The sequence below is a fragment of the Mus caroli genome, unplaced genomic scaffold (assembly GCF_978045245.1).
Source record: "Mus caroli unplaced genomic scaffold, Mus_caroli_1 scaffold_2, whole genome shotgun sequence".
In the NCBI taxonomy this organism is placed as follows: domain Eukaryota; kingdom Metazoa; phylum Chordata; class Mammalia; order Rodentia; family Muridae; genus Mus; species Mus caroli.
In genome coordinates, this window is record NW_028227257.1 from 178,453,999 (window position 1) to 178,472,721 (window position 18,723).

At 43.9% G+C, this 18,723-nt stretch overlaps 1 protein-coding gene across 1 annotated transcript in view; it reads right to left on the reverse strand.

The window, feature by feature from the left end:
• Positions 1 to 18,723, reverse strand: part of Fam107b (family with sequence similarity 107 member B) — a 234,663-nt gene that overhangs the window by 118,270 nt on the left and 97,670 nt on the right. The window lies entirely within an intron of this gene.

The window sequence follows — 18,723 nt, forward strand, 5'->3', positions numbered from 1 at the left end:
AAGATGCACAGTTAGGATTGGTTTAGCTGCCAGTAGAATTAACAAGAAGCAGAGGGGTAAATGAAATGTAAGTTACAGTTTGGGTTTCTTACACACAAGATAATACTACAAAAAGACAGACAGCTTGTCATTACTGCTTTCTGGTTATAAGAAAGGAAGATGTCTACACCTTTTCTTCTCCATCTTCAGTACATGGGTTGATCTTTATGAGGTCCTGACATAGTCCCACCTGGCTGACAGGAAGGAGAATGTATGTCCCCTGAAGGAAGCATTCCAGAACCCTCAGTGTAGCAGACGATATACCTCAGTGTAGCAGACGCGACATTAAAGGCTTTCTAAGAACAACGTAAAATCTATTTAGGAGTTATAAAATTTGTCATATCTGAATATTCTTCCCTTTTCTTCAGTTTAAGCTTGTGAAACCTCATCACCATGAACTTGGAACATTCGACACTAGTTCATCTCTAACGCCTACACTAGTTCATCTCTAACGCCACACTCATTTAGAAGCAGCATTCCCTGTCTACTTAGCATGCTGGGAGCTAAAGTTTTAAAGGTAAGCATGTGATGCGAACACTCATTTCCTCGCCTGGGCAAAGCTGGGCCTCATTCATTGTTTGTATTCTGCAGTTAATATCACAGCTCCAAATTAAACCTTACTTTTTCACTTAATGTTAAATGGTTTTTTTGTTCATTTTTTGCTATGTTGATATGTTATGATATGTTATATTTTGATATGGTGTTGTTTTTGTTATATCACTATATATTTTGGAATAGTGTATGCTTATAGGAAAAATGAAAGTAGTATTAAAAATCTAAGAAGCCACATTCCCTTGCTTACCATGCATCAGTCAAAATTTGGGAAAGGTTGGTTGTAAGTAGTAGGAACAGAAAAAAAATTACCTAGCATTGTGGTGCATTGCAAAGTCCCCAGTACGTGAAAATCCAAGTATCAATGTGGTTCTTCTCTTAATAATCTTCTCTTAATAACCAACATTTGACTGGCAGCATCTCCCATGTTTTCTCATAGCTATTTCTTGTACTTGCTGATTTTGATATCGCCTCCAAGCTAAAGAAGCCATATTAGAATCCCTGTATCAGGATCTCCTCACAGAGGACAAATGAAGACAAGCCTTGACAACTTGAGCTTATGTACCATTGGCCTGCCCTCTTCTATGAAGGTGGTAGGAATGTAATTTTATAGATGAGACTGTAACCGCACACAGTGATATCAGTATTCTATGGCTACAGAAGAGAATAAATATGAAGAAGAGTATGAATAATTGGCCCATCTCTGACACTGGAGATGGAGCATATTCACCGTCATGTACTTCTGGAAGATACGGGCCATCAGAAAGGAGTTATTGGGATTACTTCTTGCTTTATATTATATTATCTCAGTGATACCAGAGAATCTAGCTTGGACTTTCCAGTCTGAGTGTATGATTTCTATGGCTAAGTACATAGCAATGTGTGTAAGATTTATAAAAATAGGCAAAACTTGGACCCAAAAAGGTCAGTGATAAGCCAGGCAGTGGTTATCACTTTAAAGGCATATGTCTTTAGTCCCATGCAGAGAGAAAAAGGCAAGTTCGGGGTGGTGGTGTATAGGGGTCTATTGCCTTTGCTTCTACTGATGTAAATATTATGTCCTGATAAAGTCAGAGTTAAACACCTATTCAAGTCCATCAAAGCTAAGTGGAAAAGTGATGTCTCATTATTCTACTTTATCTTCATCAAAGCATGACTTTGTCCAGAGAAGATTCCAAGAACCCACTAGACCTCAGAGTTCCCTCTTCATGGGGGAAACTACGGGGTGAGGCTTTCTAAATGGCACCAAACCTAAAGTCTCTGCTGATAACTTTGCTAAATCAGAGGCATATAAAACTAACCTTCTTGACATGGCATTGATGAAACATTATCAAATCTGTCTAGAATACATACTGAATTTGAGAAGCTATTAGAAAGGACAAGAGTTAAAATGGCTTTGGACTTAATCAGGCCTGGGTTGGATCCTAGATTCATCCTGTTCTTGCTATGAGACCTTGGGTAGAAGGACTTTTAAAGCTTGAGTTATCTGCAAAGGAGAAACAAAATACCCCTACCTGGGTTACTAAGAGGGTTAGGTGATCACTCTACCAAAGACATTGAGCAAGGTGCCTCACACACCCTAAGTATTCCAGGGGTGCTTTAGCTGTTGTTACTGTTGTCATGGAGACCAGCTTGAGCACCTGAGCAGTCAGTCACAGTAAATCAGTTGTGATAATACGATCCTGAAAATTAGCTGGTAGCTGGCCTCAGGATAATCAAGGGCTAGCTGAGGAACTTGTAGTCACTTTAAGAAATTCATGTAATTGTCCACATTCTTTATGTCTTTCTGCATCATTGGAATAAACCACATACTATATAGAAAAGGCATCTGTGAAAAGAATCCACATAAAAAATATTATGAAAGTTTATATAAAGTTCTGGATACATGAACTTTAAAGTTGCCAAGAGTAATGGCTTTAAATGAACATAACAACAAGTGTGTGAACCTGACACCCCTGTCTTCACCCAACCCTGAGCAAAGTCTCTGTGAATGCTTAGGGAACACATGGACAAATTAAATATGTCCAGAATGGACAGGCGCCACCGTATTACAACTAAGACAAATATTAGGACCAGGATTTGGTGAAATGTACATCTACTTGTTGAGCCTTTGATTCCATAGCTTGGAGGAAGCCAAGGGCAGTTTGTCCCTTTTGTCTCCTTCTCCTTAGCATAACAAGCTGAAATTTTCCATGATTCCTACACACACTGGAATCGTACTTGATCAAAACTCCATCTGCAAGGTGCCAGGCACACGGCCAGATGGGAAAATTCTCCTGAGGCAATTTAACCTCATCAGCCTTTCCAAGCAAGAACAGAGGCAAGCAGCTGTCACCCCAGTGCCCTCAGAAGTACCCAGTAGCCTCTCCCTTCTCTAGAGAAGCCCAGGTCCCAGGCTATCCCTGGTGACAGCTACTGCAGCATCATGATAGAGCTGGTTATTGCCAATGGTCCAGCAGCACCACCCAGGATATGACTGCACTTCTCAGTGGTATCTTCAGAGTTGTGAAAGCTTTCGTAACCTTCCATCACTGAAACCAGGAAGAGCATTTACACAGTACAGTATTAGTGCCTCGCACCAAGTAACACACAACGGCAGGAAGCTGGGGAGTTGCGCAAAGATTTCTGGCTTAGGTAAGCACTCACAGGCTCCGGCATTTCCTCTCCCATTTCCATAGCAACAACCCCATACTGTCTTCTTGGATCCTTTGATAACAAAGCAGAAACTTTTACTAAAGGAGTGAAAACACACAACATGGTTCGAGAAACACGTGGGAAAAGTTTCTTCTTGTCTGAAAAATGGCATGGCTTCTTATTTGTGTCTCTTCCTCAGCTCCTACTTCCTTTCACAACTTAAGTCTCTAAGCCAGGAGCTTAAGCTTCAGATGCCCTCAGGCCTGGGCCTGGCAGGACACAGAGGGGCAGCTAGGGAGAGAGCACAACTGGGGTTTTCTTTAGGAACACAGGCCTGCTTCTCTTCTTGCAGTTTCTGTAGAAACTGGAACCTGGAAACTGAGCTTTTTTTTTTGTTTTTTGTTTTTTGTTTTTTTGTTTTTTGTTTGTTTGTTTGTTTTTAAAACTAAGAGCAAACAAAAATCTACAATTAAATGGATGTGCCGGCAGGTGTTAGTCATGTAGTAAGGGTCTCTCTTTAGGGGATTTCAGAATTATTTTCAATTTTCTCAGTGGCTATGAGGAATATAGACATGCATTTCCTGTACTTACTAATTGTAGCCAGAATCTGTTAATTTGCTGACAGGAAAACATTGTTTCAGAACAGGCTTTAACACTTTGCTGTGTTTTATGTTCTCTTTCAACATTTGTATGAAGGATAAAGAGCCAGAAGTGTTCTTTCCCAAGCTGATTTTTGCTGATTTTTTTCCCTCAAGAAAAGTTAACACAGAGCCAATGAGCAATTGAGATGAATACTGGGGTGCAGGTTTAGTACTGGGGCACAGGTTTAGTACTCAAAATTAAACTACACCATGATTTAAATTTATCCAAAGTCAGATCAAGCTTACGCAAATTGAGTTGAAATATGGCAACAGATATGCTTCAAGACAGTGAAATTAAAGATGAATAAATTTCACTTCTTTTCACCAATCATCAAATATCTAACAGATAGATCAACCAGAACATTACAACTGCAAAAGGCCATCAAGTATGAAAATTCGATGCAAGCTATAATGCTGACCAATCAGGTATGAGTACTCTAAAGAACATACGTTAACTTATATTTAAACCTGTTACATGTCACAATTTTATTATTATCCAGTAGTTGTTGGTCTCAAGGAAACCTGGGACAGGTCTCACTTATTACCTGTGGCTCCATTCCATCCCCTACCCTAAACCTCTCCTTCCCACAGGCTGAGCTTCTATTTCCCTTCCCCAAACCTGACACCAATATAACTCTGCCATTTTAGGCTATGCCAGTCTCTTGGTCACCTCTCTTGGTCATCAGCTCCTCTCTTGCTCTTCCTCCCTGTGTCTCCTCTCATTCCTCTGTGTCTCCTCTCATGGCCTGGTTTACTCTGCCAGCCATGTTCAGTATGGACTCTTCCCTCTGCCTGCCTTCTCCCTCATATCTACAGTAGAAATCTCCACACTGTAGAAGAGTCTGGGCTTCCTCCTTCTCATCCTTCATTCCTCTGGTGCTGAAACCCGGGAGTGGTATGAAGGAGTCATTTTCCAAGAGACTCGGCCTCTCAGATCCAAGCTGCTGACTTGACTCTCCCAAGGTACACACGGATCATTTACTTCTGCTGACTTCTGCTACCCATCACATTGGATTCCATACACTAGAGTCCACCTCTTCAGCCGACTCGTCTCTCCACCTGTTCTAATCAACTGCCTCTCTTCACCTGTTTAGTAAGTGTTCTCTTTCAAATATGATACAGTAGTGTTTAATCCTTGAGTATGCTCAATGGACCCTCTCTTTTTAGGTCCTCTCAGAGCTGTCCATGAGACAGACACATTGACCAGAGCAGTTGAGGCAAGAGTTGCTAGCTGTAGGGATAAGATAGGCAAGGGAAAGAATTGCCAGGGAGTTATATCCACCCAGATACTCCTGAGGGTGGCACGGCTTCACTCTGCTGGGAAAACTGGGAGCCAGTGCAGAACATGCCATACCATCCTCTGCAAAAGGGAGAAAACTGTCATATTCATTCATTAATTCATTCATTCATTCATTCACTAAAGGGGAGCTGTTCTCAGAGGGGACCATTTCCAAGACAGAGACTCTGTGCAAAGGCATACACGTGCTAGAAGTGGGGACAGTACATTGACAAAAAGGGAACATGGGCAGCTGAAATGGTTGGCCACAAACCCAAACTTCATTGTTTGCCAGTGTTATATTGAGGGCTCTGGAGAAACAGTGAGGACCAGTCTGAATCCCACTGTGTAGCCATTGAGGAGATGGGTCTACTGACCAGCTTTGAGACATCAAAACATCTGGTAAGATATCACATCTGCAAAGCTGGTGGAACCAGAGTATGTATGAGAATAAATGAGCTGAATGTGGATGGCATGGTGGCACCTGTAATCCAAAATTTAGGAGGTGGTAGAAGCAGGAGGGTCAGGAGTTTGGGGTCACCTTCAGCCATGTAGAGAGTTCAGCCTTTTATGAGGCCTTGTCTCAAGAAGGAAAAGGAGGAGCAGGAAAAGAAGAAGAAGAAGAAGAAGAAGAAGAAGAAGAAGAAGAAGAAGAAGAAGAAGAAGAAGAAGAAGAAGAAGAAGAAGAAGAGGAGGAGGAGGAGGAGGAGGAGGAGGAGGAGGAGGAGGAGGAGGAGGAGGAGGAGACAAGAATTACCAGCAAAAATAATGGTATCAATGACTCTCTGAGATTTCTTAGACATTCATGCTATTGCCAGCTAGAACTTCTAGATAATTTCTGCTCTCTGCATCCTGAGAATGGGAAGAAAGGAATACTCCAAAAAGAGAGCTAGTTAGGGGTTCAAACCCATACAGGGGGGAGTGAAAAGAGAAGTGGGCAGGGCTTACAGGTTTTTCCAAGAGAAGCTTGGAGAGCTTGATTTCAGACTTCGTATGCAAATATCCCCTTCACAACACTTCCTCCAAGATATCTTCACCAAGAGACCACACTCAGTTTGAAGCATACAAAGAATATATTTTAAAAGGTAAAATTGGGGTCTGGAGATGGCTCAGTTGGTAAAAAGTGCTTCCTGGGTAGCCTGGAAACCCAAGCTTGACCTCTGAATTTGGAAAAAGAGAAGCAATTCACAAAGGTGTCCACCACATACACTTGCACACATGACTATATACATTATATATATATGTGTGTGTGTGATATATAATACAAACACACATATATATATATGTATATATATATCATGCATATGAACACAATAGTCACAATTAAAATCTAGAGTAGTATAGGTACAGATTTTGTGACATTAAAATTTTAGGCAGTTCAATTCTACATATTACCATACTGAATATTTTACTCTAGATAACCAATATATCTTGTAGGTGAACTTCTGGAAATTTCCATGCCTCCACTTTCATTGTCTTAAAAGACATAGAGAATGTAGATTCATAAGAAACAGAGCCACCAGGGTATCTTCCTTGTGGACACAGTGTCAATCTCAGTTGAGGCCAAAGTGGAACCTCTAAGCCCCTGTCTAGGGCACAAATATCCAGTTAAGCAACCGCAGGTCAAATGGGAAAGCAGCTAAATGCAGAGGTCTAAGTCAAAGCCTCATTTTTATTATTCTTTGGCATTTTCTTATTCATGAACAATTAATGCCCCAGGGCATTTTCTGAATTCAGGAAATCCAGTGTGTGTACAGAGGTTGCCATCTTGGTGAACTTTATAGCTTAGCTAAAGAGGGTGCTAAGAACTTAGAAACTCTGTGCCACTGGCTGACTCCCTTCTGGAGTGGCAGTGGGCTAGAAGAATATTTCATATCATTTAAAGCAAGCAAAGAAATCTCTTTCCATCCCAGACCCTGAAGGGACCATTGCTGCCTTCCTCTCCCCTGGAACATGTTACTCCCTTCTCTGGTCACTAGAGAAATGGTTCTTCTTTGTCTAAGGCAACCAGTGGAGAAGACTCTAAGCAGTAGTAATAATAATAATAATTAATAATCGATAATAATAATAAACAATTCTTTTCTATTTCCTATCTATATTTGACAATGCAGGATCAATAGTAAATTCAAGAAATGTTTCCTTATGAACTAGGTCAGAGTTCATGGCCTTCTGCCACATTTCACTTCCTTAAGACTGATTCCTCTTCCCACCTTTTCAGGAAGAGAGTGAAACCCAACCTCTAGTGTGTGAAACAAAGGCGAATGGTTTGATATGGAGGCTAGAAGGTTAGATGATCAATTTTTCCCCCTTCACTCATTTGTTTGTTGAGATGCTGAGAGTTCAATGCAGAACCCAGAGCCTAGGCAAGCTCTCCACCACTGAACTACACCCCCAAGCCCTTGTTAAGACACATACCTGCACTCAGGGAACCAGTCTTTGTTCCAAGTCATCTGAGACCATGATAATTTTGTTTGTTGTTTGTTTTTCCTAGTAAAGGGCCTCAGAGACTGTTCTAGGTTTAAGCTCATGGAGAGACAGTAAACTAGAGATAAAGGAAACATTTGCTTTCCTGGAGGCAGGATCCCAGTCTGACTCAGCTCTGACATCCTATGGGGCACCCTGAGTAACTTTTTGTTTACAGAATCCCCAAATGAGCAACAGTCTTTACATCGAGCTAACTGACTCAGTCCCTTATTCATGATTCAGTGAGTTCTTACACATTCCAGGCATTGTGTGGGAAGCGGAAGGAAAACAACAAACAGAAGATAAAGCATTTGGTTTCTGGCTCACCCACCTGAACTAATAGTTTAAGAGACTAGACAAACATCCATCCCTACCTCATCCAGATACCTACTAAGCACCTGCTATGACCCAGGTTTCATTCAGGATGTTTGGCACGTGTTAGCACTCCGACCAACCTGGCTCACTGTGGTCTCTCTCCTCTCTCCTTTCCTTCCTTCCCTCTCTTCCTCCCCCTCCCCCTCTCTCCCGTTCCTCCTGTCCCCCTCCACTTCCCCCTCCCCTCCCCCTCTCCTCTCTCCTCTCTTACTCTCTCTCCTTCTCCCTTCCTTCCCCTCCCTCTCTTTCTCCCTCTCCCTCTGCTTGTAACAAATGAAGGAAAGATGGGGTTTCCCTGAAGGTGGCATAGACAAGCCCAGGGAGAACACAGTGCTGGTGTGCAGTGCAAACCTAAGAGTCTCATGGATGAAGGAGTGGGGGGCGGGCAGATTTCCCTAGAAACTCACCACTAATCCCAGTAAAACCTCTTGTAAGAGGTTCGCCTAACCCTCCCTCCTAGTCCTGGGAATTAAAGCCAGGGCCTTGCACACACAAGAGCACTAGCTAAGCAGCTGGTCTGCTACTAAGCTATAACATCCTCCTCCCCTTTAACTCCATTTAAAACTCGGGTCTCCCCCAGCTGCCCTTGAACTCACCCTGTAGCCTATGTAGCCTTTGACTGTGAGTTCGTATTTCCTCGGCCTCCCAAATAGCTGGAGTCACCTCTGCCACTTTACCTGTCTTTCCCCCTCACCTCGGTGTGTGAGTAATTATCTCCTCTCGGGCCAGAGCCTGGGGAGACTCTGGGTGGGTGACACATGAATCATTTGTGCCATCAAAGGTCATCTGTGATTCAGATAGCTTATTTTAGTGGAGGGCTCACTTTAGACTGTTCTACAAGGAACACAGAAAAGCTCCGCTGGGGAGGCGACTCTATGGGCATGGGGAGAGACTCAGTAGGTAAAGTGTTGGCTACACATATGTAAAGGACAAGAGGTCAGGCCCAGATCATACATGTAAACAGAAAGCCTAGCCTGGTGGCCTACTTATGTACTAGGGAGGCAGAGACAAGGGAACCATGGAGCCAGCTGTCTACCTAGATAGACCAGGCAAGCTCTGGTGGCTTCAATCAAAAGACCCTACCTCACTGTGTAAGTAGGAGAGTCACTGAGGAAGGCACTCCCTCCATCCTCCAGACTCCACATATACCACACACGCATGTAAATATACATGCACACACAGAGGGAGAGGGAGAGGGGAAGGGAGAGGGGGAGGGAGAAGGAGAGGCAGAGGCAGAGGCAGAGGCAGAGGCAGAGGCAGAGGCAGAGGCAGAGGCAGAGGCAGAGGCAGAGGCAGAGGCAGAGGCAGAGGCAGAGGCAGAGGCAGAGGCAGAGGCAGAGGCAGGAGAGGCAGAGGGGGAGGCAGGAGGGGGAAATGGGAGGGAGATAGAGGGAGGTAAGGGGAGGCAAAAAGAGAACCTGACATTTTATTTGTGTGAACAAACATGCCTTGCTATCTTTACCCAGGCAGAAGGCCTGACTCTAACCGCTGCCCAGATGGCCCTCCCCCAGGGCTAACTTCATGTATGGAAAAACCAGGTTCTGCTCGCCAAGCCTTGGTCTCACTTCCTCCCAGGCTACAAACACCACAGAGCTTTGTCTCCTTGTGCTCACTGTGACCATTTTCGGTTGGAGAATTTTAACTGTTTGAGGTTTGTTTCTTCACACTTAAGTAACCTACAAACCACAGGAAGTGAAAACTTGCCTAAACTGTGTCACCCTGCCAATTCTGAAAATTTGCTGGATCCCAATCAGCCCCAGGGGACCCTTGGCAAAAAGAGGGTGTACTCACTCAACTCCACCGTTGCTTGGTAGCTCTAAGTTACAGGGCTGGCCCTGAGAATCTTTGCAACACTGACCAGACGTAGTTGAGATCTGGATACAAGTTTAATTCAATAAGTAAAACTCCCTCTCCGCCTCTGTCTCTGCCTCTGTCTCTGTCTCTCTCCTCTTTCACACACCCCCACCCCCAGACCTCTACCCCACTATGTCCCCTGGGTGCTGGGGTAAGAGGTGTGATGAATGACTCACTGGTTTAGAACACTTATTGCTCATGGACCTGGGATCAGTTCCCAGCCCCCACATGACTACTCACAAACACCTGTAACCCCAGTTCAAAAGGATCTAACACCTTCTTCTGACCTCTTCAGGCTCTAACACACAGGGACTGCACGTATATGCATGCAGGCACACACATATGCACATAAAACAAATACATACATAAACCCAAAGAGTTACTTTCTAAAATAAAATGTAAGATGAGCATAGAGGACTCAGAGGAAGGAACACATTCCATGGACAGGCCCATAGGAAAGGAACCCACCCTGGGGAAAGTGGTGAACTTGACCAGGCCCAAGGTGCACATGTTAATTTTAGGTATTTATGTCAGGATGTTTCCAGAAGGTGAGTATTAGGAAGGAGGGCTCTCCGTAAGGACATCTACCTGTGAAGTGGGAAAAATCATCTATGCTATAGAGAGCCAGAATGAAACCAAAGGAGGAGCTTGGTTGCTCGGGTTGGGTGTTGAGATTTGAATATGGCTTACACAGGTACTTGTCTAAAACACTTGGTCCCCAGCTGGGGGTGATATTTGGGGAAGTTATGAAAACTTTAGACGGTAGGGATGGGTTGGAGGAAGTGAGGCACAGTCTGTAGAAAGGATTACATCTTAGCCAATGCTTTTCTCCTCCTTCTGCTCTTCCTCCTTCTCCTTCTTTGCTCCTATTCCTCCTCTTCTCTGCTATTCATCCTCCTCCCCCTTCCTCCCCCTTCCTCCTTCCTTCCTCCTCTTCCTCCTCTTCCTCCTTCTCTTCTTCTTCTTCACCCTGACAGAAGGTCCTCTGCCACATACTTCTACCAGGATGAGGTTCTGCTCAAGTATGTGGGGCCAATCAGTCACAAACCAGACCCTCTGAAACCCAGCCAGAGGCAACTGTTCTTCCATGAACATTTTTAGATGAGGTGTCTCGACACCGTGGCGAGAAGAACTGAGGCAGTGTGGAAAGTCTTCCACTGACCTTGGGTTAGGATTTGACACCAGCGGCTCCTGTGGTCTCCGGCCTTCAGAGTTAGAGTTACACTACCAGCTTTCCTGGGGCTGAAGCTCACAGTGACAGAGCGCAGGCTACATTAGCCAGTCCCTCATCAAACATCTCTTAATCTATAGCCTAGTGGCTCTGTTTCTCCACCCTGATTATTATAGACAGAGAGGGCCTCAAGCATAGAAGTTTCTGAGAAGTGGGGTTGTTCTCAGAAAACAAGACATATGCAGGTCCTGTTTTCAGCTATTTCCAGTTATGGGCTTACCAGGCTGCCAAGCTTCAGGATGCACCTTTGTGCTGACAAATGATTCTGTTTGGCATTGGGCCCCCTTCTTGTCACTATTAGTAAGGTAGCTCTGTCCTGCTCTCTATTAAACAACACACTCTGACTACAGCAAAGAAGAGCGTAAGTGTGGAATATTTACACTTGCAAAGCCTCCACTGACATTCTGTGATTATTCACAAAACCAGAATCTCAGTCTTTCTCTTCCCAGTGCATTTGTAAGTTTGATCTTGCATCCTTCCCTTTATCTTCACAGTGAGTACTCTGTCTAATAGATGTGATGCATCTTTGAAATTTCACCTTCCCATGGAGAATCTGACTTCATTTTCCCTTCTTTTTAAAAGTTATGTGCATGCAAGCATGTGAGGGGCGGATTTGTGTGAAGTGAGTGTGCTTGCCCATGTTATGAGGGATGGGGGGGGGCAGTGCAAGCTAGAGGTTGAAATCAGGAGGTCTGCATTGACAACTTGTCTACTTCATTTTTTTGAGATGGAGTCTTGCAGAGAACTTAGAACTGGCCATTTCAGATGGGCTGGATGACCAACCAGCCCATGAGATATGCTTGGCTCAGCTTCCAACTGACACTTGCTGACATGCTAGCCGTTGGTGTGGGTGTGGGGATTCAAACTCAGTTCCTCAAGCTTGCACAGCAAACACTTTGCTAACTGAGTCGTCTCCCTTGGCTCTGGCTTCATCTCTAAACCGATGCAGTCTGCAGTGGTTTGAATGGCTTTGGCTCCCACAGACTCTTGTGTCCGCGTGTGTGTGTGTGGGGGTGGGGGGGTGGGGGTGGTTCTTGGCCCACGGGGAGTGGCAGTATTACGGGGTGTGGCCTTGTTGAAGTAGGTGTGGCCTTGTTGGAGAAAGTGCATCACTGTGGGAGCAGGCTTTGAGTCCTCATATGTTTGCGCTACTTGCCCTACTGTGGTACATGGTCCCCTTCTGCAGCCTGCAGATGAAGATGTAAAACACTCGGCTCCTCAAGCACCATGTCTGCATCAACGCTGCCGCGCTTCCTGCCATGGTGACAATGGAACATTCCTCTGAACCTCTAAGCAGAGCCCCAGTTAAATGTTTTCTTTTGTAAGAGTTGCCATGGCCATGGTGTTCCTTCATAGCGATGAAACCCTAACTAAGACACAGTCCACTGCTCTCAGGAAGCGCACAGCCTTTGGTGTGTTTGCCCGTGGATTTTGGTATTCCTGTGCTGGGGTAAAGAAAGGTATGGCCACGTGACCGAATTACCTCCAACAGTGTCTCCCTTACTCACCCTCCATTCCACCCACCCTTCTTTGCCTATGTGCTGATATTAAGAATAGCCTCCATAGGTTTTCATTCTCTGGGTAATTTTGAAATTTAAAATCCCACTGTAGTAATGGCTGTGTGCCTGACAGCCCACCCTTTGCTGTATAAAAAGCCAAACACTGAGGAGGAGGAGGAGGAGGAGGTGATGTGTGGTTGTGCTTCAGAAATAAGGCACCAGCAAAAGACTGCGTTCCAGGCAAGCTTGGTGAACAGTGAGTTTAGTTGGAATTACTTACAGAAGCATGGGGAATCCCCCAGGATTCACAAAAGCATGGCCAACATGCGGGCAATGATAGGAAACCTACGTAAGAGTCTACCCACCTTGCTAAATGTTGTGGAGGGGCATCACGTGCCCTCCATCCTTTGTCGAAGGGATGTATTTATTTATTAATTTTTAAGTCAGCCTATGTGTTTCATTGAGGCATCTCCATACATGTGGCTCACTATGCTTTGTTCTCCTTTGTCCCTGCCCTCTGCTGCCTTTCGCCTTACGCTCTCTGCCTTTCTGGCTTGTTTCTTTTTTCTCGAAGACACTCCCTGCTTCCAGGTTAACATGGCATGGACTCAATTACCCTCTCTTTCCCTTTCTTCCCTAAGAGTTTCTCCTCTTGTGGTCTCCTTTCTACTCTGAGGAGCATATATATTCCCACAAGGGAGGGTCTTGTGAGAAGACTACACCACACTGGTGTGCTCCCAGCTGCTCTAGTTTCAAGATGTTGATGATCATGTGGTGGCTAAGTATACTGGGAGAAAGACCAGCAAAGAGGAAGGGGCATAAGAAGAGCTGGCTGGAGGTAATAGTAATCAGTTATCTACCTGCAAGCCCCACTCCATGTTCCCCTTGCTGAAAGGGAGCAGCAGTGGATAGCACTGAGCAATGCATCTCTGAGAAATGGATATTATATAAGGGGACAGCTGTGCGCTCAGCTAGACGTCCATGGAAGCTCAGGGAAATGCCACCTGCTTCTAGGTAGGCACTGGGGTTCTGTCTACTACAGTCAAGAAACCCTTCAAGTGAGCATAAGCACTGTTGAAAACAGAGAACAATGACAGTAATTAGGATTAAACACACACACACACACACACACACACACACACACACACAGAACCGCCATTGCTTCCCAGGCAGCCCCTACACATATAGACTATAGAACTCAAGGCTGGATATAGTGACAGACACCTAAGGATTAGATCATCAGTCCAAGAAAAGGTCTGATCTCCAAGTAGATATCACTGTGAGTAATATCAATTAAAGTAATTGGTTTTCACTTTATTAATGTCCTGGCTAATAATGTATCTCTCTTGACAAACGAATTCTATATCCATCTTTGTAGCCTGCTTCATATATCATGCTCTCTGAGAAAAATTCCTGAATACCCCAATTGGTCATGTCATCCCTTGAGAGTTCCAGTTGTCCTCTACTCTTGAGCATGTGTGCATGTGCTCATGTATGTGCACACATGTGCAAGCATGTGCATGTTTTTGTGTGTGTGTATAGGTGTGCCTGAAGGCACACACGTGCCAATCAGAAGACAACCTGGAGTTGTCAGCCCTCAGATACCATCCACTTTGATATTTTTGCTGTTGTTTTGACTTTTCTTTGTTTCATGTGCATGTATGTGTGGTGTGCATGTGTATGCATACATGTTCTCATGTGTATAAGCACATGTGTGGAGGTCCAAGGTTAGTACTGGGGATCTTCCTGCCTTGTTCTTCTCCTTACCTTTTGAGGCAGTCTCACAATCAAGCACAGACTTCATCAATATGACTACCCTGCCTCTCTAGCCTGCTCTGGCACAGTCCCTTACCTCTGCCTCCCAAGGCTAGAGTTACAGGCAAGTGGCCAGGCCCACTAAACACTTACATGGGTTCTGGGAGCTTTGCTCTTCTTGCTTGCATGGCAAATGCTTTAACCACTGAGTAATCTCTGCAGCTCCCTACCTTGTTTTTTGGACAGAGTCTTACTGACATGGAGCTTGACAAACAGAAGACTCTGGCTGACCAAGAAGCCTAAGAGCGGCTCTCTGTACCTCTGCAGCACTGGGGTATGCTCACGCTCCACAATGCCAGCTTTGGTTTTTGTTTTTATTTGTTAGTTTGGGTTGGGTTGGGTTGGGTCGGGTTTGGGTTGGATTTGGTTTTTCTAAATATGAACGCTGGGGATTGAACTCAGGTCCTTGTGCTTGCAAGGCAAACTCTTTACTGACTGAACTGTCTCCCTGGCCCTCTGTTCTTGTCTCTCATTGGACACATGCTATGTTCTGCCCTTGTTCTTGGTCCCCTGTCTCTATAAATTACAGGCTATGTTTGACTATAAGGCCCATGAAGACAAGGCTTCCTCAGCACTCTGGTTTCTCCATAATTTACATTTTACTTGTTTAAAGGTTATCATTTGTGTAGTATATATTTCTTTTAATGTGTTTAATGGCTTCATTTCTTGTTGGTAGAGTGCTGTGATTATGCATTTAGCTGCCTAATATGGCATAATCTTCACACGATATCTGACACATAGTAGACATCCAATAAATTGTTCCTGATTGAGTATATTACACTTTCATAGTATTGAAATAATTTAGCCAACACAATCTATCCACTTTGTACCTAACAGAATTTCAAAGAATGATTCACAAATATAGGATATCTCAAAGCTAAGCTAGAAATAGCCCTTCAGCAGTAAGCCCTGAATAAAGTTCTCTATAGTAAGCATGGACTGAGTAAATCCACAGAATTTTAGAAATGCTGAGACTCTGCAGCTGGAGAGATGGCTCTGGGGTCCAGGGTACTTGTTTTCTTTCCCAGAGCATCTGGGTTTGGTTCACAGTACCCATGCTGGGCAGGTAACGACTACACAGAAAGCCAGCTACAGGAGATATGATGCCTCCTTCTGCTCACTTGTACAGAAAATCTCACACAGATGCACACATAAATAAAAACTTAAATCTATAAAATAAATAGTAAGAGACTGTGTTTTTAGCTTGAAATTTCTACTTACAGAATAGAATTATTAGGTGGAATTTTAGAATAATAAAACAGAAGCCACTTATTCATATGTTCCAAATATAAATTGACAATAATAACAAAGAAATTGTGATTCTAAATTTCTTTCCTTTTTTCTTTCTTCTCTTTTTTTCTTCAGATAGTGTCTTACTCACTACATAGGCAAGGCTGACTTCATGATCCTTTTTGCTTCTGAATGCCAGGATGACCGGTGTGATGTACACCATGTTACCTGTCTTGGGATTCTAATTTTCAAAGTAAGCATAGTTTCTCCTTTTCTACAGAAGTGTTTTTCCCAGCTGTGCTCTGAGTCCCAGTGTATTTGCTGAGAAGACTCTTACTATGATGCCTGATTCCTAGTGACACCCTCAGAGGTCCTAAAGACCAGGACTTTAGCAGAATGGAAACGAAATATTTTTCTCTCCCTAAGATGTCATGGGACTCAGTGGAGTCAATGTTATCTTGGAAAATCCTTGTACAGGGCTAGAGACATGGCCCTCTCAGTAAAGTTCTTGCCATGCAGGCATGAGAACCTTAGTTCAATCCTCAGAACCCATTAAGAAAGCCAGTTCTAGGTCGGCACATAGGCAGAGCTTACTCACTAACCAGTTGACCTAGGAAGTTTGGCAAGTTCCAGGCCAGTGCAACATGCTGTCTCAAAAACAAACAAACAAACGAACAAATAAAAAGCCAAGATGCAAATCCGGGAGAATGATTCTTGAAGTTGACCTTTGGCACCCACATGCACATGCCTGTGCATGCTTATAAACCCCTCTCATCTCATGTGTACACTCACGAAAGAAAAGCTTTTGAGTGTGGCAATGCTTTCCCACACATATGAACAAATGTCCTCAAACTACAGTAGACACTCAGTGAACAAAGCAAATACCACTTCTATGCTCCTGGGCTCCTGATCTCCTCATTGGCTGATTTTGTGTGGTCCCAGCAATGAGCATTATCTGAGGAATTGACAATCAAGGGCACAAGTACAAAGGGACTCTTAGAGGCATTTTCCAGGACAAGGGATGTGATGTTATCTCTGCCTTATGCCCCTCCTTTCCAACTTCAAGCATCATTGCAAGTGTCTTCAACCCCAAGGTTGACACTGCCCTCCTGGTCACAGTCCCCAGTGTAGACCAGCTGTCTCCTCTTCCCAGCTCCCAGCTTCACTTTGATGGCACTGTCATCTCATAGCATTTCTTGTGTTATAAACATATCTGTCTCTTCAACTCGTTCTATTGTCACAACTACAAGCACCATGTCTGATTCTTTTTGTTAAATTGAAAAATCAAAGCTACACACAGAGATAGCCTTCACCAAACCATGTTCATCTCCTCACAGAAGAAAGATACTACCCTATACAAATGCACACAGGGGACTCACTACCAAGAGACTCCTAAGGGCTGAGATTGTAAGTTAGGTGGAAGAGTGCTTGTCTACCATGCATAAGGCCCTTGGCTTAATCCCCAGCATCACATAAAGTGAGTATAGCAGTACATAGCTGTAACCTTGGCACTTGGAGGTAGAGGCAGGAGGGTTGAAATCACACTCCGATATCTAACAATTTCAGGGTTACATTAGATCCTATCTAAAAAGAACATGGGTTAGGGGGAGACCTACCAATGACTGTTATATGTATCCTCTATGTTCCAGGTGCCCAAAAAGAAAGGCAGTAGGGTGAAAAGTGACACAGAGGAGTGTGAAGTGATCAGGGAAGTTATCTGGTGGAACAGTACATTAGAGCTAACACTCAACCAATGAGCAAGGGCTCTGCAAGGGAAGCATATCCTAGAAAGTGTCACTAAACCAAAGCAATGCTCATATTTGATGGGGATACAGGTATGGAAACAAGGGCTGAATAGCTGTAGAAGGAAACGGTATGCTACTGAGATAGCCCAAGCCTGAGTTCTATCCCCGAGACCTACATGGTAGATGCTGAGAACCAAGTCCTGCAAGCTGCACCCTGACCACCCCACATGCTCAATGACATGAACACATACATAAACAAATACATATGGTAGAAGATGCCATGGCTGGCTAATAGCTAACCTTTTCCTCCATCATGCCAGAGGAGAAGACTACTTTTGTTTTTTTCTGATTTTGCTTCATCTTTCCTTTATCATGTTGACTTTTGTAACCTTTACCGCCTGATTTCTACTAACTGATAAGCGCCTTCTAGCAACCTTCCTATCTGGAGCCATCTTTCAGTCCTGAGTCATACAAAACACAGTGGTTGTTAGGAAACAAAGGCGGGGAGTCTTGAGAGTTAGTTTTTACTCTGTTTAAGTCTTCCTGACTAAGGTTTATTTTTCCAACCATTGCTTCTCATGATCATCACTGGCTACAGTCTGAAGTTATAAACTTTCTCATCATTTGTTTGTTTCCACATAAGCCCTGCCCATTATGAAATAAATAACTTCAGCAAAACTACAGGCTTAACTCCACACTAACATTTAGAAGAAAAACAGCCAAGGGATCCAAATAACATCTCCCAAGATAATTATAAGGATTTCAGTAAACAACTACTCTCCTTTCCTTTTTATTGAAAATAGGGCCCGCCCCCAACACATGATTTATCCTGACTACGTTTTTCTTCCCGCTATTCCACCCAGTTCCTCCTCACACCCCTCTCGTCCAGATCCTTTCTGTCTCTCACTAGAAAAACAAAGCAAGCTTCTAAGGGGTAACAATAAGATATAGCAAGATAAAACAAAAACTATCACATCAAAGTTGGACAAGACAAATAAAGAAAAGGAAAAGAACCCAAGAATCACTTGTTCCCACCCTCGGGGATCCCGTAGGAAACATTAGGTTGGATGCCATCTTATATCCACAGAGGACCTGGTGCAGCCCTGTGCAGCCCCTGTGCATGCTGCATCAGTCTCTGAGTTCATATGAGCATCAGGAATGTTGCTTTAGAGGGCCTTGTTTTCCCAGTGTCCTCCCTTCCCTCTGGATCTCACAGACTCCTTATCTTTATTCCTGACTCTGAAATCCTTCTTCACCACCATCTATACTATCACCAGCATCACCACAATCTCCCTTCCAAGTACCGCCTCATTCATAAATGTTATCAGTGCAGGAAAGAGGACAAGGAAGGGGACAAGCTATTTTTGTA